Source organism: Prionailurus bengalensis, chromosome X (assembly GCF_016509475.1).
Source record: "Prionailurus bengalensis isolate Pbe53 chromosome X, Fcat_Pben_1.1_paternal_pri, whole genome shotgun sequence".
Classification (NCBI taxonomy): domain Eukaryota; kingdom Metazoa; phylum Chordata; class Mammalia; order Carnivora; family Felidae; genus Prionailurus; species Prionailurus bengalensis.
In genome coordinates, this window is record NC_057361.1 from 44,933,338 (window position 1) to 44,952,465 (window position 19,128).

At 39.7% G+C, this 19,128-nt stretch overlaps 1 long non-coding RNA gene and 1 pseudogene across 1 annotated transcript; one reads left to right on the plus strand and one right to left on the minus strand.

Annotated features, from left to right (window-relative positions):
* The first annotated feature begins 624 nt into the window (after positions 1-624).
* Positions 625-3,900, plus strand: LOC122477226. Its single transcript, XR_006295655.1, has 2 exons — positions 625-922; positions 2,399-3,900. It is a non-coding gene; the product is annotated as an uncharacterized LOC122477226 (long non-coding RNA).
* A 12,541-nt stretch (positions 3,901-16,441) lies between these two features.
* On the minus strand, positions 16,442-18,649 carry LOC122476916 (annotated as a pseudogene).
* Between the last annotated feature and the right edge of the window lie 479 nt (positions 18,650-19,128).

Here is a 19,128-nt window from a genome sequence, read left to right on the forward strand (position 1 = left end):
CTGTTTCCTGGGATAGAGAATGTTACAGACATTCCCAGAGCCTTTTAGTACCCACAGCTGGAACCAGCTTTCAGGCGAGTAACCACAATATACCTGAAAAGATTGCAAGATGTATTAAAGGGAGAGGAGCATGATTCAGTTGGTTAAGTGTCTGACGCTTGGTTTTGGCTCGGGTCATGATCTTACGGTTTCATGCGTTTGAGTCTGAGTCCTGCTCTGTGATGCAGCATGAAGCCTTCTTAAGAATCTCTCTCTCCCTCTATCTCTGCCCCTCCCCTACTCGCGCTGTCTCTGTCTTTCTCAAAATAAATAAGTAAACTTAAAAAAAAAAAAGATGTACTAAAGTAAATCGTTTCAGTGATTTTAGTAGTAGTCAATGAGAGAAACATACAGTGTTTTAGAAATCAAATGACCTAGAATTTTAAATCTGGCTCTTTCAAGTAGTTATGCAGCCTTTAGCAAGGGACTGTTTCTGACTATGTTATTTCTCGTCTGTGAAGTGGGGATTACAAAAGTACCTACTTCACCAACCTCACATTGCCTGGAAAGATATCCCTGACCATGTGTGCTCACCCTCCCTTTACACTGGGATTAAATTATCTCCCTCTTTTTCTTCCTTTCCAGGCTCCCTTGACGTTAATTCTGTCATCACTCTAATCAAGGAGCTCTGTAGTGATTGGCCTGTGTGTTTGTAAGAAATTTCAAGACTGGGAGCCAACCTGAAGCATACCTGTTGCCCCTGAGTCAGCACAGTGCCTGGAACTTGGTGTCCAGGAGGGATTCAAAATATATTGTTTGAGCGAGAGAGTGTGCCAGAAGCTACGTGGATCAAAGGCCAGTTATTACTGTACCTGTTAACTCTTTATCGGTGATAGAAAGTGAAAGATGGGTGAACATAGGTATCTCCACATGCAGAGGTTGGGTGAGTTGTGTCTTTCAAATCACTCCCCATGTGTTCCCAGAGTCTTTGCTTCTTTGTGTATCTTGGATGCTCTGTTTTTCCCTCAAATACAGAATTGGCTTCATAGTGTGTCTGTGCTCGAAAATTCAGTAAAATCTCCCAAATACAAAGTGATATGAGCAAAAAATACCTCTCAAATTTTTCCCTTTGATCCATGAGTGTATCACAGGGTAAATACAGGACTTTTACTTCTGTGTTCGGTGAGTAACGGCACAGATGGGCAACCAAGGGCGTGAACACAAAGATGAATGGATGTCAAATCCAGGTGAGTCCTTCCGTTCTCTCCAAGAGGCAGCACTCCTTTATTTCTCCTGCTTCTTTGGTCACTACCTCTAGTTCCCTGACTGCTCTGTCTCTCCTTTTCACTGACATTGTCCCTGTGCATTCTTCTCACTCAGCACCTAAACCCTTTCTAGTGTTCCTCTGTCACGTGTCAGAGTGGAATGCTAAATCCTCAGGAAGGAACTGTAAGCACCCTCCACCCCTATTGTATATTGCTAAGTGCATTCATCTCCCCCCCCCTCCACCCCATATTCCTGATCCCCTTTACCTTGGCCTGGATTGCCTCTTAGTTACACTTATCACCCAAAACACTGTGTTATTTACTTGTTTATTATGTTGATTGCTTATTTCTCTCTCCTCCCCCCACCATAGCTCCTGCTTGACTAGAACCTCTTGATCTTAGGAATCTTTGTCTCTTGCCCACTGGGCAAAAGCAGCTCAGAACATTGCTGAGCACACATTGTAGTCATCCGGACCCTATCTGTTGGTATAATGGACCTATCTGTCTCCCTTGCTACATTGTGACACCCTTGAAGGCAAGGGCCATGTTTCATTGTTCTTTGTCAGTCCGCCATCCAGAACAATTTCTGATACAAGTGGAAAGGCATCGCTGAATATTTGTTGAATTAATTAGTTAGTTGATCCTTTGAAAGTGACACTGGTAGGGCAAACATTCTGTTTCCAAACTGCAGTTATTCTAGTAGGTGCCATTGGTGTCAGCACCATGTATGTATCAGCTGCCATGCTAACTAGGCTAGTCAGCTGGGAGATGTCTGCTGGCTAGAAGTCTGCCTCATTTTTTGTGGATCCCTCATAGGGCTAGCACTGTTCTTCCTGCACAGCAGGATGTAGAGTGGTGTTTCCAGATCTTTGTCATTCATCACTGGATGGCTTTATCTGTGCAGGATGTGTACCATAATTTACATAATATGTTTCAAAATAAAACTGTATCTTTGGGAATAAAAGATAATTATATAATTAAACAGACAAAATGAAGGCAATGAACTGATGTAGTTGAAATAAATGTTGAGGTTCATGTTAAGTAATAGTGTACATAATGATGGCCACTGCACTAGGCTCTTCATTGATCTTTCATTTGATCCTACAAAAAAATGCTTCAAAGGAAATATCCTCATTCCTATTTCTCTTTTTCAGGGAAGATATTGAGATCAAGGACATAGTGGAAATTGCCCAGGATCTGAAAGCTAATGGTAACTACATGAGGTGGAAACTTGGGGCTCATTGATGATAACACCCCAGAAAGTCTGCAGTGGAGGCCGACCCTGCTTAACTTGCCCCCAGCAGTCCTGTTTGTTCCCCTTCCATTTTCTGCTGTTTCACCTCCACCATTTCATCCACCATTTCATCGTGTCTGCCAGCATTTCAGAAGCCCTCTTCCCAGGATTCTGTCCCCTGCTTCTTTGGCACAGTGTTGATATATTCAACACTGGTTCTGGTTGTGGCAGATGAAAGTTGACTGTTTTGCGTCCTTCTGAAGGAACAGAGTAATTGTGATTTATAACTCTTTCATGACTTTTGATGATTGTGGATCCTGAGGAAGGTCCTTGGCTGCAGAGCTGGTTTCCTTGTGCAAGAACCCTATTCTTAAAACAAGCAAACAAACAAACAAACAAACAAAAGCCCTATTTTTGGCAGGACGCCCTTCTCTTCCACAAAGGTATCAGACCTGCCCAGGAGGAAAGATAGCTTCCTTATCAATGACACTGAGCACCCACAGGCCCGGACACCAGGAGACCAGTTCCCCCAGCGGCAAAACAGGTTTCTCAGGGTCACCGAGCTGTTCCACAAATTTCATAGGCTCCTTAGATAAAGATAACAAGGCACATGCAAATGATGTTTGGCATCAATTTGGGGAAAGGAAAACAGCTGCATCCCTTCTTTCAGAGTAAAAGCTTTGAGTACCCCCAGTAAAATCAGCCTGTGTGGAAAGATGCACCGTTAGTGAGCACTATGGTAGAGTAGCTATGACCAGGGGTTCTGAGCCAAGCACTTTCTCTGAAATTTGATATTGTTAAGAAAACAGCATTTCCTTTTCTTTTTTCCATCTTCCTTTGGGTTACTTACTTCAAGGCAAGTTAAAAAATTACTGGTTTTGTTCTTTTTCCCAAAGTACAATATTGTATCTCCTAGTAGAGGACACCAATTAGACTCTTAGCTTCTGAAGTTCACTTTAACTTTGATCAAATAGCTTTTTCTACCAGCCTACATCTCAAAGGAAGTATCCTGGATTTGTTGCTTTGGATGAACTTTCTGATGTCTATAATTCTTAAAATCCTCATAAAGGAATCCTACTTGGTTTTTTGTTTCCTTGTTTCTTAGCTACTATAACAGAAGACCCAATAAAAGCTCTTCGAGGGCCTACCATGTTTCAGGTCTTTTGCTTATCTTGCTGATAATTGTCATACAATTCCTATGACATAAGTACCGTTACTCCAATTTCACAAATGAGGATATTGAAGCCCAGAAAGATAGATACGTTGGCCCTGACACGTGAGTAGAGTGGCAGAGCTGACATTTAGGACTGCAGTCACAATCCATTGACTGCATTGGTCAGCGTATCCTGACATTAAAAAAAAAAATGAAAAAAAAAAGTTGTGTTTGTGAAAGTCATCGTTAATTAAAACATTCTCTACTATTGTGATGTTATCACTCTATTTTACTTTTACTTTGCTCTTGCAAGTAATACTTTTCCTTTACATGAAATACTAAGTTTATAACATTACAGTTGGGGGTGGCAGATATGGAAAGGCGTAGACATGACTAAGTCCTGGGAATTGTTGCTGTAAGCTATATTGTGTGATGAAAAGTATGCTGTGTGCTATGTAGACGCACATGGACAGATGGACCAGATTTCTATTCCCCCAACACATCCCACCTTCTAGAAGGGTTTGCATGGCACCTGACACTCAAAAGCCACACATATGGTACTGATATAGAAAGCATCTACTGCACTACATCCAGACTGGAAGTGGGTGTTTGTGCTGTCAATGTTTCTGTGTGAAATAGATGAATTCAACAAACCTTCAATGCCTACCATGTTTCATGCAGTGTGCTTCATACAAGATATGCAAAGAAGAAATAAAACATGCTTCCAGCACTTAAGTACATTATAGGATAAAAAACAAAAAGTGGAATGTAATTTGTGAATTAGAAGTCACCACAGGGTACATTTGCAGTGCGGAACAGGAAAAGAGGAAGAGGAGACAAAGAATTGGACTGAGAAAGAATAAAGGCAATAGGAGCAGGAGTCCGATCAGGGGAACTGAGTCCTTGTGACTGTGAACATGCATGCCTGTAGCTGAAAATTGCAGTCTTTGGGGACTCACAGACTTGATTCCATGTTCCTGAATGTACATAATTTTCACCAAAACAATAATCACATTACCAGTCTTATATTTATTGATTAATTTCTTCAGTTAAATTTCTTGATATGTGTGTTTTTTGTGTATAGATCAGTTTGCATTTGCAAAGCCTAGGGGAATTGCAGAACTTCTCTGACCGAGAGGACGTTTCAGAAACTGAGAGATTATTAGAAACGCCGACACTGATTATAAGGCCGGGAGGTCATACACTAGTACTAGAAGCTATTGAGCATAGGGAACTGGGATGAAAGTCAGAAAATCCGTATGTCCCACACACTGTGGAAGGCTCTGGGATTAGAGGGATCATTCAAGCTGATCCAGCTGTCTTCGTACAGAAAATCATGCAGGCAGATCTTAACCCCAGGGATCTGTAAAGATTTGTCAACATTGTTTATCAAGGAAGTGTTTTACACACACACACACACACACACACACACACACCCCTAACAAATTAGAATTCTGGAACTCAGCTGGGATCACAGAGTGCTGGAGCCAGTCTGTCTGACTCTAAAGCCTCAAAGAATGTCTATGACATCAGACCCTTTTTCATAATAATCTATTTGAAATTAATTCAGAGCCACTACCTGCAATTCCCCTGGCTGTGGATGTCTGTTGTTGCCCCATAAGAGATCCTTGGAACTTAATGTTCTGCCTTATCTGAAGGGCAGGGGCTGAATGGGCAGCTCTAGCGTGCAAGTCCTTCACACTGAGTATGGCACACATCTTGCCAGGAAATGTCCTCATTGTTACTGTCACACTTCAAGCTGTCTGTTCTTGCCTCTAAATTGCAATTAGTTTTCACTACACAAGAATTAGAATTCTCTGCACTGTGACTCTGGCTGTGCTTATTTTAATTTGCACCTTAGAGCTACATGCAGCTATGGCTGGGTCAGAAATTATTTCTCATTCTCTCCAGGAAGTTGGATGATAGAGAATTACCTTAACCACAACAGATTCAATACACTAATAACTTAAGTGCCTGATACCAGTTTTCTATTGCTGCATAACAAGTTGCCACAACTTTAGCATCTTAAATCAACCCATGTGTATTATTTCACAGTTCCTATAGGTCAGACATGTGTGGATCCAGCGAGTTCTCTGCTTAGGGTCACACAAGGCTGAAATCAAGGCGTCAGCTGGGCTAGGATCTTACCTGGAGGCTCTGGAGAGGAAGCTCTTTCCAAGCTCATCCAGGTGGTTGTAGGAATTCAGCTCCTGTGGTGCAGGATGTTGTTGGGGCTGCTCTCAGATTCTAGAGGCTGCCTGTATTTCTCCTCATGTGGTTCTCTGCATCTTCAAGCAAGCAATAGTGTGTCAAATCCTTGTGCTTCAGATCTCTCTTGCTTCCCTTCTGCTGCCGGCCACAGAAAAGTGTGTGCCTTTAAGGAGCTCCTGTGATTAGATTAGGCTCTTTTGGATAATCTCTCTCTTTAAGGTCAGTTGTTTAGTAACCTTCATTGTAACTGGAAAATCCCTTTAGCCATGTAACCGAACACAAATATGTACAAAATAACTCGTCTTATTCATGGTACCTGGGATTATGATGGGAAATCTTGGGAGACCATTCTTAGAATTCTACCTACCACAACCTTTAATAACCATGAGGTAATTACTTATGAAGGCCTTTTTTGTGACCCTGATGATCTGAGTCTTGTGAACATACTGCGCACTCTTTACTGAGTTACATCATGTCATCATGTAGTTGTACTTCAACAAGTGCCTTGTACCTTCCAAAGTGTAATAATCAGAGTCTTCCAGATGAACTGATTCAATAGGATTACTTATATATTTATACATATACCTATATCTATATCATCTATATCTGTCTGTCTATCTGTCGAGAGAGAGAGAGAGAGAGAGAGACATTTGTTATAAGAATTTGGCTCACAAGATTATGAGGCTGGGAAGACCCAACACGTTTGTGGGCACGGTGTAGAGCTAGGAGAGCAGGAGTAGTTCCAGTCCAAGTCAAAATTCCTGAGACCCAGGACAGGCAGTGATGTGAGTTGCAGTCCAAAAGCTGCTGGGATCAGGTGTCATGAATTCTGATCTTCAGTTTGAGTCTAGAGGCAGGACAAGACCAATGTCCCACTTCAAGCAGTCAGGCAGGAGGGGTTCCCTCCTGCTTGAGGGAAAGTCAGCCTTTTTGTTCCATGTAGGCCTTAAGCTGATTGGATACAGGACACCCACATTAGAGAAGGCAATTTTTTTTTTTTTACTCTTTTACTGTTTTACTCAGTATACCTATTCAAATATTACCCTAATTTATAAATGCCCTGCCAGACACACTCAGAATAGTGTTTGACCTAATATCTGGCCACCCTCTGGGTGAGTCATGTTGACATATAAATTTATACATAACATGAAGCCTCTTGACACAGTCCATCGATTAACATTTCTTTTTAAATTACCTTTGTATCTTAAATACTCTACTTCCATGTTTCCTAACTATAAAATGCATCTGTTAATGATTTCACATTTAGTTGCATGTTAATTACCTTTAAGGTTATATGTATGAAAGGGAAAATTGATCCACGAGCAGTTTACATTCTTTACTGCAAAGGGGAAATTTGCATCATGTTGCATGCAAATTTAATAATACCTTATATTTATGACATGTTTACCATATTTGGCAAATCCTTTTTGTAAGCTCCATAGGTGTTTTACCTCATTTGGTCAGCAAAATGCCATGACATATGTGTCATCAGTAGCCCCATTTTCATATGAAGAACCTGAACACAGACATTAAGTAATTTTTCTGTCATGACAGCTTGTAAGTGACAGGCCCAGGATCGGAATCTATGGCTTCAGTACCGATATTCCTAACTAATTCATGTGACTGTATAATTTGTCATCCAAACTAGTTCATAATATTTATCATCTGAGCCAGAATGAGAGTACTTTTATAAATTATACCTGCTCAATAAGCATAAAATAGCAAAGTCCTAGACATACCAGTACATTGCTGACTCGCTTAGTGAATATTCTTTCAGTTGCAAGTATCAGGGAATTCTCATGTAGATTGGCTAAATCAAAAAAGAAATCCATGATCTCATGGCATTTGTATGATATTCATCACTTTTCCACCCTCTGCTAGATTATTCCTGTCAGCATACAAACTGATGTTATTTTCCTCTTAAAAACGAAAGACAACAAAACCCAAAACTAAACAAACAAAAAACCTTTTTACCTACTCCCTCCACCACCTGCAGGGCCTTTTATCCTCCTCTTGATAGCAAACCTCCCAGAAAGAGAGTTTTCTATACTCACTGCTTCCACTTTTCCCATTCTGTCTTAATCACACGCCAATCAGGCTTATACAACTTCTATGGAAAGGAAACTGTGTGGTCAAGGTAGCAATGTCATCAGTATTTCTAAATCAAATGGCTATCCCACAGTCCTCTCCTCAGCTGACTTATCAATAATTTTGGACAGAGTTGATCGCTCACTCCTCCTGGAAGGACCTTCTTTCCTGGTGTACCATTCAGGGCCCTCCAGCGAAACAAAGCCAGCTTGACATATACCCACCTGGGTTCCAGGACAGTACTTTCCTGGTTGTTCTCTGACCTCCTCAATCTGCTTGGCTGGGTCTCCTCCTTTCCTGTGACCTCTTGACATTGACCTGCCTGGGAACTCAATCCTCGATCCCTTTCTCTTCTATGCCTACACTCATTCCCTTGGTGATCTCATCCAGTATTGTGACTTTATATGCCATCGATGCCCTTTTCTCTCTACAATTTACATCTCCAACTTAAATGCCAAAGTCTATATCCAACTGTCCACTTGGCGTGTCTTATAGACCTTTTGGTTCTAACCATGAAAAAACAAATTCTTTTTTCACCCCTCACTTCATCTCCTTTAGCTCTTTCTCATCTCAGTTACCATCAACATTATGCTTCCAGATGCTCACTTAAAGATATTGGGGTCAATTTTAGCATTAAATCTACGCAGAAATCCTGTTGATTCCGTGTTCTTTTTTTTAAATTTTTTTTTTCAACGTTTATTTATTTTTGGGACAGAGAGAGATAGAGCATGAACGGGGGAGGGGCAGAGAGAGAGAGAGACACAGAATTGGAAACAGGCTCCAGGCTCTGAGCCATCAGCCCAGAGCCCGACGCGGGGCTCGAACTCCCGGACCGCGAGATCGTGACCTGGCTGAAGTCGGATGCTTAACCGACTGCGCCACCCAGGCGCCCCTCCGTGTTCTAAATAGACTGAGAATGTGAACAAGTTTGCCACCTCCTCTGCTTCCACTTGACTCAAGGCCACTACAGTTTCTTGCCTGGATTATTGTCATAGCATCCTTACTGGTTTATCTTCCTATAACTTTGTCTCTGATGTATAGTCTAATCACACCAACCAGAGGTATCCTTTTATTCCGAGATATTTCAGAATGTAATGAATATCCATGTAAACCAGTGTAGAAATAAATTTTTTTGCTTTGTTTTCTTTTTTTTTTTTTTCAATTCAAATTTTTCTTTAAATTCTAGTTAGTTAACATACAGTGCAATATAGGTTTCAGGAGTAGAATTGCAAGTGATTCATCACTTAGTGCTCATCATACCAACAGCCCTCCTTAGTACCCATCAGCCATCTAGCCCATCCCACACCCACCTCCCTTTTAAAATCTAAGTCAGATCCTGCCACTGTTATGCAATTGTTCTCCATCTCACTGAGAGGAGCAAAAATTAAAGTATTTACATGGATTAGAAGTTTGTACATGATTTGACGTTGTGTTACTTGTGTAAAATCCAACTATACTCCCACAGGATCTCTCATGTCTACATTAGCTACAATAGTTACACTTTTACACAAAAGCTTTTTCACTGGCTGTTTTCTTTGCTTGAAATGTCCTTCCTCCATGTATTTAATGGCTCATCCCATCATGTCCTCAAGTCTTTTCACAAATATCACCTTCCAAGGTTGGCTTATCCTGACCGTGTTTTAAAAAAAATTCCAATTTCTCATCACTCCAGATCTTTCTTAACTTACTCTAATGTTTTTCATAGCTTTATCATTTTCCTACATGTAGTATATCTTAGTTATTTATTTTATTTATTGTTTGTACAATTATCCAAACATATAAGTTCTATGAGGGCAAAGACATTTGTCTCTTTGTCTACAACAGCATTTTTAGGGCCAGTAGTAGTACCTGGAAGTTAGGTATTACTTATTAAGTATTCGGTCCATTTGCCAAATAGACTGAAAATCAAAATAAGGTGGGTTCTAGACATGGAGGCCTCTGGCTCATCAAGCTTCAGATTCTTTCCCTCTATTTTCTCTGCCATCCTCAGTGTCCCACCAGACTGGTCCCAAGATGTCTGTAGCAATTTCAGGCCTCATATCTAGGCATGGTGGTATTTAGGCAGAAAAGAAAAATCTCTTCCCGTGTCCCTTTTTTGTGAGACAGAAAGCTGTGACATAATGCTTTCCAGAAGATATACACCCCCATCGTCCCCAGTATATGGGACTGAATTTGGTCACATGGCCAATTCGAAACCAGTGATTATCAAAATATTAGATTTGTTGTGACTGGTTTAGATGAATACAACATCAAATGGATGTAGAGTCACCACAATGTCCCCCTGAAACACATCAGTGCACTGGTGTGATAGGATGTATGTGTGCGTGTGAGTGTTTGTGTACCTGCTTGGGAGATGCATTCTGGTACTCAGTTCTTGCAGAGTGAAAAGAAACAAATTAATGTAATTTAGGATCCAGAAGATGGGGGAAGAGTAGACATCTTGCATGAAAACTCTCTCTGTCAAGGCATGAAGCTAACATCATCCAGTATGTGCATCTCACACTGAGTAATACTTTAACAAGGAGGCCAGAAATAATCCCAGTCACTTGGTAGAGACAATTTTTACACAGTGCTTAGATAGGCATTAAAAGTATTTCTCTTCAGGGGTGCCTGGGTCACTCAGTCGGTTGATAGTCCCACTTCAGCTCAGGTCATGATCTCATGGCTCATGAGTTCGAGCCCTGTGTCGGGCTCTGTGCTGACAGCTAAGAGCCTGGATCCTGCTTCAGATTCTGTCTCTGTCTCTCTCTGTCTCTCTCTCTCTCTCTCTGCCCCCCTCCCACTCGCACTCTGACTCTCTCTCTCTCTCTCTCAAAAATAATAAATAAACATTTTTAAAAATTTTTAAAAAAAGCATTTCCTTTCATGGATGACCAACCACTCCTCCTGACTGACACATTCTTCATGTAGCCATATAAATACCTTTATTCAATTTTTGGTGTTTCTCTGAGCTTGGACCTTCCTAATCTATTTTTTAAATTTTTGGTTTCAATTTTGAAATACCATATACATACATACAAAAAAGTGCATAGAATATATATTCAGATATCGATGATGAACAATATAAAGTAAAAACCTATGTCATCACCACCCAAACCAATAAAATCATATATTATTATACCCCCAGAGTGCATGATGCTCCCCTCCCTCACTACAGCTTTTTAACTCCTGAGCAAGATATCTACCACCCTGACAAATGTTCAGTATCTCTTCCTTGCTGCTTATTGTAGCTTCACCATCTTTATAAACAATGCTAAAATATCTAGTTGAGTTATTTTCAGCTTTATGGCATCACATCTCTGCTTTGAGTTTTTACTGTACAGTTAGCAAACCACCCTTTTTAAGCTTGTTTTTAGAGACTCCTTAAATGTTTAAAGGCACTCCCTCTTCCCAGGTTAGAGAGAAATCCTCTTCCCAGGTAGGTACTTGGGGACCTACTATGTGCTTAGAAGCAAACTAGATGCCAGGGTAAACATGAGGCCAACTGGTATTCTTTACCTTAAGTGATAAGATAGTCTGTTTGGAAGGTGGTGGTTAATTGATAGTGTACATTGTTAGGACTGAAGACAGCTCAGGATAGTAGTAAGAGCATGCGTATTGTGGTGAGATAGCCTATGTGCCACTTCTTACTGGCTTTGTGTCTGGGGCAAGTCTCTACCTCTCTGAACCTGTGTATTTAATCCTTAAAGAGACAGAGATATTTAAAACCTGCTCCCAGGGTTGTCAAGTATGGTACTTTGTAGGCTGCCAATAAATGGTAGATCCTGTTACTGTAATACATTGTACTAGTCAGAAGGAAGGGTCAAAAATAATTCAGCTCTCCCTGAACAATGTGGAAGGCATATATACAAGTCTAGTGAATTTAGTACATACTAGATGTTAATGTGAGGATTTCTTGACCCCCAAGAACACACTTAGGCAGCTAAGTGGAGTGGTAAGAGGCTAGGCATTAAGATCAGAAGTGCTGGGATTAATAATTCCAATCGTGATGAAAGCTACCTTTTACTGAGCTCTAAATGCCCCAGGAGCCCATAGAGTCTGACTGCTGGTGGGCACCTCAGTGACATGGTTAGATCTGAGTACTTGGAACCAGAAATGTTAGGTTAATGATGTACTTTTCAGACTTTTTTTTAAATCAAAAATAGTAGAGAGATTTAATTTTTATTGAGTATTCCCTAGGTCCAAAATACTGCGCAAAACATATTGTATGTATCATTTCATGTAATTGCAATTGGTCAATGATTATGCCTATTTACAGGTCAAAAACTTTGAATCAGAGATCAAGTAACATTTCTGTGATCATAGAGTTAATAAATGAAGGAGCCAGGCGTTTACTTATCCCATCGGGATTCAGAACCCACATACTTTTTGTGGGGGAGATACATTTTAGTTTGAAATAATTACAAACTTACAAAACATTGAAATAATAGGCCAGGGAACTCCTGTTTTTACTTGACCCAAATACCTCAATTGTTAATATTTTGCATATTTTTTATCTTTCACTATCTTTCTCACTCCCTGTCTTTCACTCTCTTTTTCCCCTCCTCTTTTTCTTCTCCTTGCACACACTACACAAAGATACACATACATACAAATTTTTCTAATCTCTTTGACAGTAAGCTATAGATACATTAAATATTTAGTATTCTAAATACTTTAGAACAAGGACATCCTTTTGCATAAACACACTACAATTATGAAAATCAACACATGAACATTGGTTATATATCTGTATTATACATCTCATTATAGACCTTATTCAAATATGACCAATTATCTCAATAATGCTATTTGTAGAAAATTTTATAAATTTTATAGTTTGTCCATTATTCTCTCCAGTCTACTATCATGCATTTTATTTCATTGTTATTACACTTTATTCTTATTCCCTCTGGAATAAGTCCTCAAACTTACTGTCTCACACAACCATAACAATTTTGAGAAGTATGAACCATTTACTAGAGTGCCCCTCAACTTGGGTTTACCTGATTCTGTGCTTATGGTTAGATTCCACGTATGCATTTCTTCCAGGAATACCACAAAGTGATACTATATCCTTCTCAGTGCATTATATAAGTTGGCACCTGATATCCATTTATTCTGTAATTGGCGATATTGAATTTGATCTCTTGGTTAAGGTAGTATTAATCAGATTGATGTAAAGTTAATATTTTCCCATTGTTCACTTAAATGTTTTGTGTGGAGATACTTGAAGGCTATGGTAATATTGTGTTCTATGACCCATTGATGATTCTTGACTGAATCCATTAATATATGATGGTGTAAAAAGTGTGTGTTTCCAACTTCAGTATCCCACCCCCATTTCACTGGTGAGGATTCTTCTGCAACGAAGAGCTGTTCTCTCTCCCTCATTTATTAATTATTCATGTCTTCATATGTTTCAGTATTGGTTCATGGATATATATTTTATTCAGTGTATACATTGTGCACCCATTACGATCATGATTTATTTTGATGCTCGAATTTCCCCAGGTTTGTCCAGTGAAAGCCCCTTGATTCCTGCTCCTGTGTCTTCTTGATATGTGTCTATTTTTCTTTGAAACCGTTTTTGGTGCAGCGAGATGTTCCTGCCTCTTTTTGTACTTCTGCTGTGCCAGCCCTGGAATCAGCCATTTTTCCGAGGAGACCAGGTTTCTTTTAGTATAGAATGGTGTTTAGAATTGAGCCTGCACTTTGAACCACCATTTTCTACTGGAACTATAACTTGACAATTCCCTACATTTACCTTAACTTCAGTTACCCAATATGTAGAATTGGCATAAAAAATAGGAATTTCTTAATGGGTATGTGGCAAGGTTTAGACATAGTAAAGAAAGCATTTAGTACTGTGCTTGGCACATGGGTAATGTTTCATTTATTTATTACGTTATTTTTAAGTTTATTTATTTTGAGAGAGAGACAGACAGACAGACAGACAGAGACAGAGCATGAGCAGGGGAGGGGAAGAGAGAGATGGAGAGAGAGAGAGCCAAGCAGGCTCCACACCATCAGCACAGAGCCCGATGTGGGGCTGAAACTTATGAACTGTGGGATCATGACTGGAGCGAACCAAAGAGTCGGATGCTCATCTGACTGAGCCACCCAGGAGCCCCACATGGGTAGTGTTTTAAAATGGGACATGTTGGGGCGCCTGGGTGGCGCAGTCGGTTAAGCGTCTGACCTCAGCCAGGTCACGATCTCGTGGTCCGTGAGTTCGAGCCCCGTGTCGGGCTCTGGGCTGATGGCTCAGAGCCTGGAGCCTGTTTCCGATTCTGTGTCTCCCTCTCTCTCTGCCCCTCCCCCGTTCATGCTCTGTCTCTCTCTGTCCCAAAAATAAATAAAAAACGTTGAAAAAAAAATTAAAAAAAAATGGGACATGTTGAGCATCACAATGAATAATAATAATAATGGATTATAAACCAATGAATAAAATAGGAATCTATAAGTGTATTTGAAAACAAGCGGTAGCTGATATTATCATTATTTTTTTAGTTATTATTATCAAATACTCTGGATGTTGATAAGATCCACCTCTGGCAAAAAACCTCAGGATTCCAGTATTTGTCTTGTGAAATCCAGGCCAGATCAAGCATTGCAGAGCCTGCAAGAATAGAAACATGAAGAATGATTCCAGAAGGATGCCTCAGGACTTGATGACTGAGGCTTCAGTATTAGAGACAAACAACATGAAATGAAGAACATCAGCCACTCCTAGAGCCTGATACTAGAACCCAGTACTTTCCTTGTCATGGTCCTAACAGCACCGTGTTATAAGCAGACAGGTATTTGTCTGCCCGTTCATTCACCTGTGGCCTCATAGAAGTAACTCGTTTATGACTTATCCTTGACCCCTAAGTCAGTGCCTATCAGTATAGGAGACATCCAAGAAGTGTGTGCTGAATAAATGAATAAATGAATGAATGAATGAATGAATGAATGTGTTGAGCAGTTTCTAATAGCTCGTCACGATAACTAACAAGAGGAGGAGATAAAGGCTGACCTATTCCATACTGGTCTGAGTCTAGAAGCCTGAAGCCTTAGTTGTATTGCCTCTTTGGATGATAGGCGTTCCCAGAAAGATAACCCTCCCCAGTTTCCATGTTTCCCAGAGTTGAAGTGGAAGCCCCATATGCACCAGACTGTGTATCCTAGACTGGTTCAAGGGACAGATAATTAATTCATTAAATATTTATGGATGATCATTTACTATAGGTCTTTCAGGGTTTGGGGGTACAGCTGAGAGCACAATAGTCAGATCCCCTGCTTTCATCAATATTTCGTTCTAGGGGGAGAGACAATGAACAAAGGGACTCATAAAATTTAGAATGGTGGAGAAATTAAAGCTTGATTAACAAATAGAGAATCATCCAGCATGTGTGTGTACAGAAGAAAGAGTGAATGTGGAGGTGAGAACTTGCTGGTTTCAGGGAACTTGGAGTAGTTTGTAATGGCTGGAAGTAGAGTAGGATACAGGCTGAGGGTTCAGGCAGGAAATTAGAAAGTAGAATCCACAAGAAAATGTCACTTAACTTCTCTGGGCCTAGTGGTTTTGACAAGAAAAGAGGGTTTTAAACATCTGAGAAAATGTGTGGCAAATGTGTAAAGCTCCAATCTAAAATCATTAATGTTCTTTTCTGTTTTTAAACAATAATGACAATAATTATAGCTGGTAGTTTTGAGTATTGCTATTTGTTAGGCACTGTGCTAGTTGTTTTACATATTTATTTATTCCTCTATGAGGAACATTAGTGGGGATTTTCATACTTTACAACGTTGGATAGCATTAGATACGTTAGATGGCACGTATTAGGATTAAATCCTGTCTAATTTCAAAGAGCCTGTTCTTTTGTTTGAACATTCTTTTTTCTATTTTCTTTATATATATATAAATATATATAAAATATATATTTTATATATATTTATATATATATAAAATATATATATTTATATATATATAAAATATATAAAAATATATATAAATATATATAAATAAATATATTTATATATATATATTTATATATATATGTAAATATATATATATAAATATATATATATATTTAAGTTTATTTAATTTGAGAAAGACAGAGACAGCACATGCCAGTGAGGGGCAGCGAGAGAGGGAGAGAGATACCCAAGCAGGCTCCATGATGTCAGCTTAGAACCTGATGTGGGGCTTGAACTTATGAAACGTGAGATCTCGACCTGAGCTGAAACCGAGAATTGGACGCTCAACCAACTGAGCCACCCAGGCACCCTTTTCTATTTTCTAAAAGTGGCACTCAGGCAAGAGGTGGAAACCAAGAACAATTGAGTGGTACACAAAATGGCTATTAGGAAGATTAAATGACACAGCATTTACAGAATGCTTAGTAAAAGGGAAATCAGTTACATGTATTATTTATATTTTATTCTTAATTTTAAACTTTTATAATTTTTTATTTCATGGAGTTAAATTTTTTATCCCTCATTATTTTATTTATAATAATTTCTATTAAGCCTAGAGAAGTTGAATTATGCTTAATGAAATATATGGTATATTTTGGGACAAAAATTTAAATGTCTAAGATGGTGGTATTTACAGAACGTTATAGGATGAAGACCTCGGATGATGTCATGTGCCATTCCCATTAATAAAGAGAAGTTCTTCCTGAACCCATCTTCCTCAATGTGGAAACCCTTGAGAGGTGCTGATTGTGCACTAGTGAGAATACCAGGTATAAATGGATATGTGTGTTTGTGATGGTGGTTTTAGTATATGAACATGAATTCTTAGATTCTCCTCCCTTCTAAAGGTAGAAAAGGTGGAGCTTAATCCCCTCCCTCTTGACTGTGAGATGGACTTAGTGACTTGCTTCTAAGAAATAAAATGAAGTGGAAGTGATGGTGTGCAACTTTAGGGATTGAGTCCTTCCTCACTTGGATCTGAAGGAAGCTGAGGGAAGCCAACTGCCATGTCATGAGGATACCCACCAGCCCTGTGGAGAGGCTCACCTGGTATGGAACTGAGGCCTCCTGCCAACAGCCCTGTGAGGCAGTCATGTTGTAAGTGGACCATCCAGCCCCACTCAAGTCCTCAGATGACCACCGGTCTGACTGACTTCTTGAAAGAAACCTCATGAGGCACACTGAGCCAGAACTGCCAGCTGAGCCATTCCTAGATATTTGATCTGCAGAAACTGTGTAAGATAGTAAATGCTCAAAAGATAATAAGCTTCTACATTTTGGGGGTAATTTTCTACACAGCATAGATAACTACTGTACTGTGTGTTCATGGATGAATAAGAGTACAGTGTGAAGTACCCTTTCTATACTTGATACTATTCACCTGGTGAAAGTCTATTATCTTGACTCAAGAGCTATGGCCACATTGCAGTAAGTCGCTATTGATAAAATCATTTCTGTCTTCCTGCCAGTTGCTGCTTTTTATGTCACAAGCATGTCAGGGTCTGTCCTACCGCTTAGCATAATTGCCTAGAATGTCTGTGATGAAGTTTGAGTTCAGTTTCAGTGAGATAGTAAGAGAAGGCTGTTAGTCTGGCTGTGGAGAAGCCCCAAAGAGTGATGTCTGCACAATACACTGTCTGGGTTTTGATTGGTTCTTTGTCCTAAAGAGTCAGAAACTATTTTATCAGAACATTTAGAACTCATAGACAATTGGCAGACTTGGGGGCCACACTATACAAACCATATTCATATTAGACTAATGTATAAATAAGAAAGCTTCTCTAAATTTACTATGTGCAGAGTAGAATTCTGGTGCTCTCATCCAGAGTTCCTCCTTTCTCTGAATGATAGCTTGGAGGCCATATTAGCAAATCAGAAGGTGGTTCAGTTAAGCTTGCAATTGAACCGAAAGTGGTGAGTCTTGAGGTACTGTAAGTCTTGATAGATAAACTGATACTACCTTGCCACATGTTGACTTAAGTAGTTTAACTCTCTGGGGGTATCTTATTACCAAGTCTTTAGGAGGTATCTCACTGTTGTCTTCACACATTACTGGTGTTGACCTTCCTTTCATAGTCTTCTTTAGGTCGTGGTAGGTTGGCAAGGTTATCTTCAGGAAATCCAGCTGTGGTATCTGGGGCTGTGGTTGCTCAGTCTGCACCCCATGAAGGCAATCTGCACCACAGATCACTGTATTCTCAAGGATGACCTCAAATGTATTCAGGTTGCAACAAGTCCCAATGATGCAACCACTTCTCAATATTACCTTTCTGCCCACACTGGCTTTTGATTCAATAACATTATTATCTTCCATTTTCATGGCTTGGGAATAACAGCCAATTTCAAACACATTATTAGTGCCAATGATCATAGATATTTTAGTTCCAGATCTTCAGCATTAGGGGTGATATTATCAGGTTGAGCATTTATGATAAGCACCTACCTGTTCTTCTATTAGGTAACCCTCACCAATAACTATTGGCCTGGCTTTTGCAATAATTTGTGATTTAGAGTGGATCACTGTCCTAGGTCCTATAGTTACGTCACCCACATTTCATTTTCTACACACACAACTGCTCCAAGAGCAACCTTTACACTCTTTTCAGCCTTCTCCACCATAGTTTGGCCCCTGTCTCTTATGGAATTAATTTTTGAAAATATTTTCCATAGCATATAATGCTAGTTTTGTATTTTCAATAGTGATAGGAAATTTCTTTTACACTGAGTTTGACTAAAAGATGATAGAATATAAATTGATGTATTAAGAAATACTGACACGAGGGGTGCCTGGCTGGTTCAGTCGGTTAGGTGTCTGACTTCTGCTCAGGTCATGATTTCACGGTTTGTGAATTCGAGCCCCATCTCAGTGTCTGTACTGACAGCTCAGAGCCTGGATCCTGCTTTGTATTCTGTGTCTCCTTCTCTCTCTGCCCCTCCCCCACTTGTGTTCTGTCTCTCTCTCTGTCTCTCAAAAATAAATAACTGTAAAAATTAAATAAAAGAAATACTAACATGGGCTTTGAATATATCTTTTAAGTCCTGGAGTTATATCACATGAATGATTGAGGTGTTGTTGAAAACATTGTTCTAAGTCAGGCTTTATAATGAGAAGTTTACTAGATAGCAGGTGGGGCTGCTAACAAATTTTTTTGTTAGAGATTCTCCCAGAAAGCCTCACAGTACCCTCGAAGTTTGCTTGAAAAGAAATCATGCCTCCAAAAATACCATCCACTATATTAAGTCCCTATTACAAG